Source organism: Bactrocera latifrons, unplaced genomic scaffold (assembly GCF_001853355.1).
Source record: "Bactrocera latifrons isolate USDA-ARS-PBARC rearing strain unplaced genomic scaffold, ASM185335v1 scaffold_28, whole genome shotgun sequence".
Classification (NCBI taxonomy): Eukaryota; Metazoa; Arthropoda; class Insecta; order Diptera; family Tephritidae; genus Bactrocera; species Bactrocera latifrons.
Window position 1 is genome coordinate 1,806,458 of NW_017536407.1, and position 6,579 is coordinate 1,813,036.

The following is a 6,579-nucleotide window of genomic DNA, read 5'->3' on the forward strand; positions in this document are numbered from 1 at the left end:
TTTTTGAATTTTAATTTTCAAATTTTTAAATATGAAAAAAAAATTTTTAATTTTTGTCATAAATTCGAAAATGAGTAAACTCGCCGCTTCGTCATCAATTCATTCACGAATRCATTCGAATACATTTAAACAAGTACCACCCGCTGCCGCTGCGTAGGTGTCACCGCTTTAGTTCACTAATAAGTTTCTTGTTTCCTCTACCTTTTTCTAGTATAATCTTTTTTGTAAACTCTGTGTCTGAATTCAATGTCTCATTACTCAATCATTAGTCGTCTGCATTGTTATTGTACAACTAACCCATATTTAGCAGTGCGATACCTGCCCACACTGTCTATAGACTTCGGTCTGACGGTATAATGTTTCGCATGACAAATTCTGCACAACTTTTTCAAAAGTCAAACATGTGACCAACTCAAGACGAAGCTRGAAAATATGTTTATAAATGACATTGATTTATGTTTGCTACGAAAAACAACAACTTTGCACGCTAAGCCTCTCAATTGGCATGCAATCTCAATTTAGTAGGAATGTRTATATGTGCATGTGTTGTGTGGCGGTAGATTTCTACTTATAGATTATTGAGAAGCGACCATTTCATGTAGCGAATGACGGGAGATTTGCTCTGCAGTGTGTTATCTATGACAGTTCTGTCTGACACATTGTGAGGTAATAATTTAATTTGCTGTATTTGAACATAATTGTCGAATGTTTGGTTGATAGTTTCTTTGCGTTTGAGCCGAGTTTTAGCACTGCAATCTTTTGGAGATATTAACTGATTTGCTCGAAGATTTCTATTATAAAATAGAAAATATCATGCAAATATTTGGGAAAAATTTACGTCTTCCCATATGAATCTGACGAGGACGTACGTTATGTTATCTCGTATCTACCAAAGTGATTATTATTATTCAGAATTGAGTTCAAATATATCTCTTCAAATTCATAGGGATATRTATGTTCCTTTCGTGCTTTCAACAAGATAAATATGTACAACAACAACATTTTTCGCTTGTTTAAATAATATTATGATAGACTTAAGATAGCAGAATTTGCGAATTTATTTCCCACACTTCGTTCAAATATAACACTTCTATATTTGCAGATGTATGTATACTTCTTGTCTTCTGCGTTCTGCATAAGCTGCTTATTAATTTACTGAATCATCCACCTTTGTAATTGCATTGCAATCATTGCTGTGCAGTAAGAGTATTTTCGCCAACGTTGTAGGTATGACTGTACCGCCGCCATTTAACCACTTTCAATGGGCAATAAACCGCAGCTCAATGTCAGGCTAATTTGTACATAATCTGCTTGTGAATTTCTCTGCGCAGATCAGTGTCCGCTGGCACTGACATAACAGCGTATGGGTATTAGAAGTGCAATGCACCGCCAGAAAGAGGCGTGTTGGCCGCTAATAACGCTACTCAGAACCGTRGCTTGCTAGGTAGGGAAGAGAAAACGGAGGGCGGATTGAGCACAATATCCTTATGGCATATCGATTTCCCTTTCCTCTGCGGCAACGTGTACGGTGCGCATTAATTGCTGTGCAACATGAAAGCGCGTGTAAAATAAAATCCAATAAAGTCATGCGAAAGTATGAAATTAAAAGCTTTCCAAATGGCAAAATGACAGCCAWTTGGTATGAATTGTGTGCAGCAAATCTATAGATTCTATGTGTGAGTGTATATGCCACTGAGATCAGATTATAGCTGCATCTGAATATATGGCGCCATTTATTGCATTACATAAGCCTTGCAGCATTGTAATACTTATGMCATACGTTGGTTGCCTCAGCGTGATATGCGTGTTGCAGCTTATATTTGTATATACTTGTTTATATATATACATGTATATAGTTTTTTGTATAGTGTTAGAACTAAAAGGTTGTTATGTAAGCTTTAAAATTGATTCACTAGTGYAATGGTATGTGGTAAATAACTAGTTATGAACCAGTTAGTTTAAATTTGAGTCGAAAAAAGCCTTAAGAAACTTTGACATGTAGGAGGTATGACTGTAATTGAAACATATATAAGAATTATGTTCCTTAGTAATAAAAGTGAGGAGATTAAGGGACTTGGAGATGCTTGTTCGTGCTTTCATCTATAGTTAAGAGCAATAATCTGAATCCAAGAGAAGATTGGTGGACCAATGGAGTGATATCTTTTCGCTCAAAAGCAATAATATTTCCAGCTCACTTATACATCAATCGATAAATTATACTTTGGACCACTCTAAAAAAGATTTCATATTGAAGAGGCTACTGAATTGATTTCAGAATATTAATAGAGGTACAGTTCCTCATTGAGATAGGTCAATAATCTAATTGGTTTTCAATATAACCCAATTTAGAGTCCAATTATCATATTTAACTTTTAGTCAGGATGAAGAAAATCCTAGCTACCCTTCCAAAGCAAAAATCTTCTACTTTGGTCTTTAGCTTTGCTTAATCCCAATAAACGCGATACGTCCTAATGTACATGAACTGGTACATCAGTTTTTGTGGTATCGATTAGAAGTTAACGATATGCCCTTTTCTTCACAAAAACCTTTTTTTTTTTTTTTTTTGCAGGAACCACTGACCACTATAACATATTGCTGTCATACACACTAAACGTTCAAAATTCAGTTTTAGAATGGAAATTTTTTATTTGAACAGATATGTTCTCGAAATTTGGCATGGACTATTGCGAAAGAAAACAGTACAATCTCTAAACATATATCTCAGATCAGGCTACTATAGCATAAAGCTGTTCTACAAACAGACCGTTCAAAATTAAKTTCTTGTAWTGAAMATTTTTTTATTTGRAAAGATATCTTCACGAAATTKGRCATGGATTATTATTAAGAGCAGCRCTATAATCTCTGAGCATATTTCTCAAATCAAACTACTATAGCGTATAGCTGCCATATAAATTGACCGATAAACTCAAGATAAATGTCTTTTAATACCCTTCTTTGAGATAAGAAATACACGTGTGAAGGCTTTTATATCTTCGATGGATCCGAAGTTAACATTGGTTTCTTGTTTTATAATAATTTTCTTGCATTCTCATACTTTCCCCCTGTAAAGTAACCAGTCACTTGCTCACTACTACAATAACTAGTCGCCAAAGCGCTAATTACACATATGTATGTGCATCCACAAGGAAGACACGACTTAGAATCGCTTAACGCAGCAAGTGTTCTCATTTATATATAAATGTGTATGTRTGTGTTAGTGTGCGCTTGGCACTTCCGCAAAGATTAATGTCTTCATTTAAAACGATTTGCGTTGTTGCATGCAACATTTGAACGTTACACGCTGCAACGTTCTCACGCGTAGCTGTGTGAAGTACAAACATTTTTGATTTGCACATATCAACTTGGTTGCCACCAAGTGTGGCAGTTTCATCTGATGAGTTAAGTATAGAAAAAGAGGAGAGAGGAGAAAGTATTGAAAAAAATTATGAAGAGCTATGACTCTACATTTATCTGCAGGACAGTTAGCTGTGCATAACCTGCGGCATCTTATTGCGCCACTTTTACTTGCCGCTTTCATACACAAACACACACATATACATAATTGCTTTTGCATGCATGCGTGCGAGTAAGCGTGGTGGCTGTTAAGCAGGTTTATGCGAATTGCATTTATGTGAACTTGACATTCACTTCTTGCCACTTGTGGCATGTAATCGAATTTTCGCAATCAATAATTTTCATGTTTCGCCTATCTTCTATTTTTTTTAGCATGCATACACAAACACACACACAAATATGTGCATATATCTACACAAATTCAAAGAGTCGCTTGCATTCACCAATTATGAGCGCTGTCTAATTTTAGTGTTTCTCCAATTCACCARCGTACAATCAGCGTGATTGCTTTTGGCGTCAATTAATTGTTTAATTTTATATATTTTCACAGCAAAAACGTAGGAAGTATGTCACTGTGCTCTGACCCCATTGCTAGTTGCTGCTGTATAATTTTCATATTACGAAATTTTATTTGTTTGCCAATTTACCGTTAGTGTGGCATAGATAATAACCATCTTGTTATTGATTGACGGGCAGCAGCAATGTGTGTCAAGTCTCTCTCTACACACTTTTRCACATACAAAATTAATGAAAGCTTTTAAAAATAAGTTTTCTTATCTTTTTCTGGGATTCTTCGATTGTATTATAGCCGATTATCTTCTGCTATTGACCRTTATGCATCACATTCTTATGACGCAATTCGATAAAATAATTAATTTTAATCACTTTTGTTGTAAGCACTAGTGTGGAAATTTATATTCACCGCTATTTTTATTTAACCTTCTCTTTTCTTTTTTCTGTACGACTTTTTCGGATGRCTTTTTGAGCATTTTAGAATCACTCCATGGATGAGTGAACTGTGTATATATTTTTTTAGGACTAATTGCGACAAAACAACATACATCTTCATTAAATAAAAAATTAATTTAAAAAATTCGTATGTAAGAGCGGATATGCCCTTGCTTCAACTTTTCTTGCGGTTGTTCCATAAGTTAGTATTTCTCTTGACTCAAATATCCCTTTTTTTGAGCGATTGAGCAACATGAATTAACTCTAAATCATCCAATAGATCACATGACAATCTTTCAAAATTCCGGAACCATACATACCATCGATAAAACCTGATACTTGATGGAGCTTCGTCGCCAAAAATCGAATTAAGGGGAGTCTGCTTTAGAGGCTCCAAAAAAAACGATTTTTTTGTTTTTTTTTTTTGGAAGGGAAAGAATAATTTATTAAAATAAAATTTCTAGGATTTGGATATGAAAACGTTCGTGGTCTGGTTTCATTTCTTGGCTGAGATGAACATTTTAAGTTACTGTAAACAACACAAATAGCATTAATCTGAAATTGAACTGAAATGTGATGTTCAGATATAAAATATTCGTTATAAAAGTTGATGCCGACWCCCAAAAGTTAGAAATGTTGTCCCATTTTCCAACTAATACAAACTAATATCAGTGTAGAAATTTCTTGGCTAACTTGGCCGTCGCATTTCTATGTTTATAGATAGAAAGGCCAAAAGTAGAGCGAGCTTTTATAAACCAAATACCATTTTATCCGATCCAAATATATTTTCATGGCACCATGAGCATATTTTCATACCACCACTGGAAATAAATTGCTATTCTTTAACACTCTTTCGCACATAGAAGGTATATGAACTTGACATGTGTATTTTTATACCYCCTTCTTAAAGCCTTCAGAGACGGTCGAGAGATTTTTGAAGACTTGCCTTGTTCAGGACGGCATTCAACCTCCTCAACTGTTGGAAAATCGTCATTCAAGTGTCAGTCCATTCGGTTCGAATGATTTTTGTGGATATTTTGGTTATCAAACTCGTTTTTGCTAGACTCGTCTTGGTAAAGCTGAATATTTTCGCATCGATACTATCGATCAATCACTATATTCATCAGATATGGCTTTTTGGTGAGATTTTTAGTTCACCGAACTAAAATTGCCGCTGCGTGGAGCCCGAACACAGGGACCTTAAGGCAAAATCTCTCAAAACAATATGATCAACGTATTGGTTAAAATAGAGTATTATATTTAGAATATTTTTTTCTAGTTTCATATACATTTTTAAATATCTGCTGTGGTATACGCTTACGTAGTGCGGCATATAGCGCAGGTTCGTTGCTTAAGTCTTTTGTTAACACAAACGAAYTACGGCAGTGGCCGCGGGCAAGCCACGTCTCAATGTAGTTACAACACCCACAGCTAATATTTGCAGCTAAACGATACAGATTAAGACAAGATTCTGTTGTTTATAGAAGAATGTGTTGCATGTGCATGGTATTCGTGCYGCAAACAGCAGCGCACATGCTTTCATACGCAGCAAGTAATTACTTTTTGCCCGCAACACATCAAAGTCACTCACAATTCATCGCTCGCATATGTATGTGTGCGTGTGCGTATGTGTAGGCAGCAGACAATTCAATTAAGTAACTGTAAACATGCAACATGGAATGGCCTTGTGGCATGCGCGGCAGTATTTAGTGCAAAGAAGTTGAAATGAGCGCAAAAACAGGCGCACAATTCAATTTTCGCAGGACCTCACGCACGCACAAAAGCCGAGGCAAAGGAGTAATGCTGGGAAAATTGTATTAACTGCAATAGTTTAAGTAATTACCACAGGCAAAATTTTGCTGCTTTTTACATTCTTGAGCTTTTTTTTTAATATTTTTTATTTATTAACTGTGTTTTGAAATATTTCTGAAATAGATTCCCACAGCTCAGAACTTGAAATGTTTATTAAAGAGGAGGAGAAGAGTGCTGGCGGCAGCAGCTCAAACACCGACAGACTAGATGTCTGCAACTTGTTGTTATTGCTGTAGTGGTAACTTAAATGGCAGTGCATACAAGGCCTTCACGCACTTTTTCTAGGAAATTCAATTAAGCGCTTACATTACAACACAGCCATATAGCGGCAGAGACCGCGCATCTTTCGGGACCAACCCACCAGCGCACCAAAACCACAKCCATAAGACTAAATAAGAACGTAAAAGCAACAACAAAAGCAACCGCCAACAATACTATGAAGGAATGAAACGGAAACCTTTAATT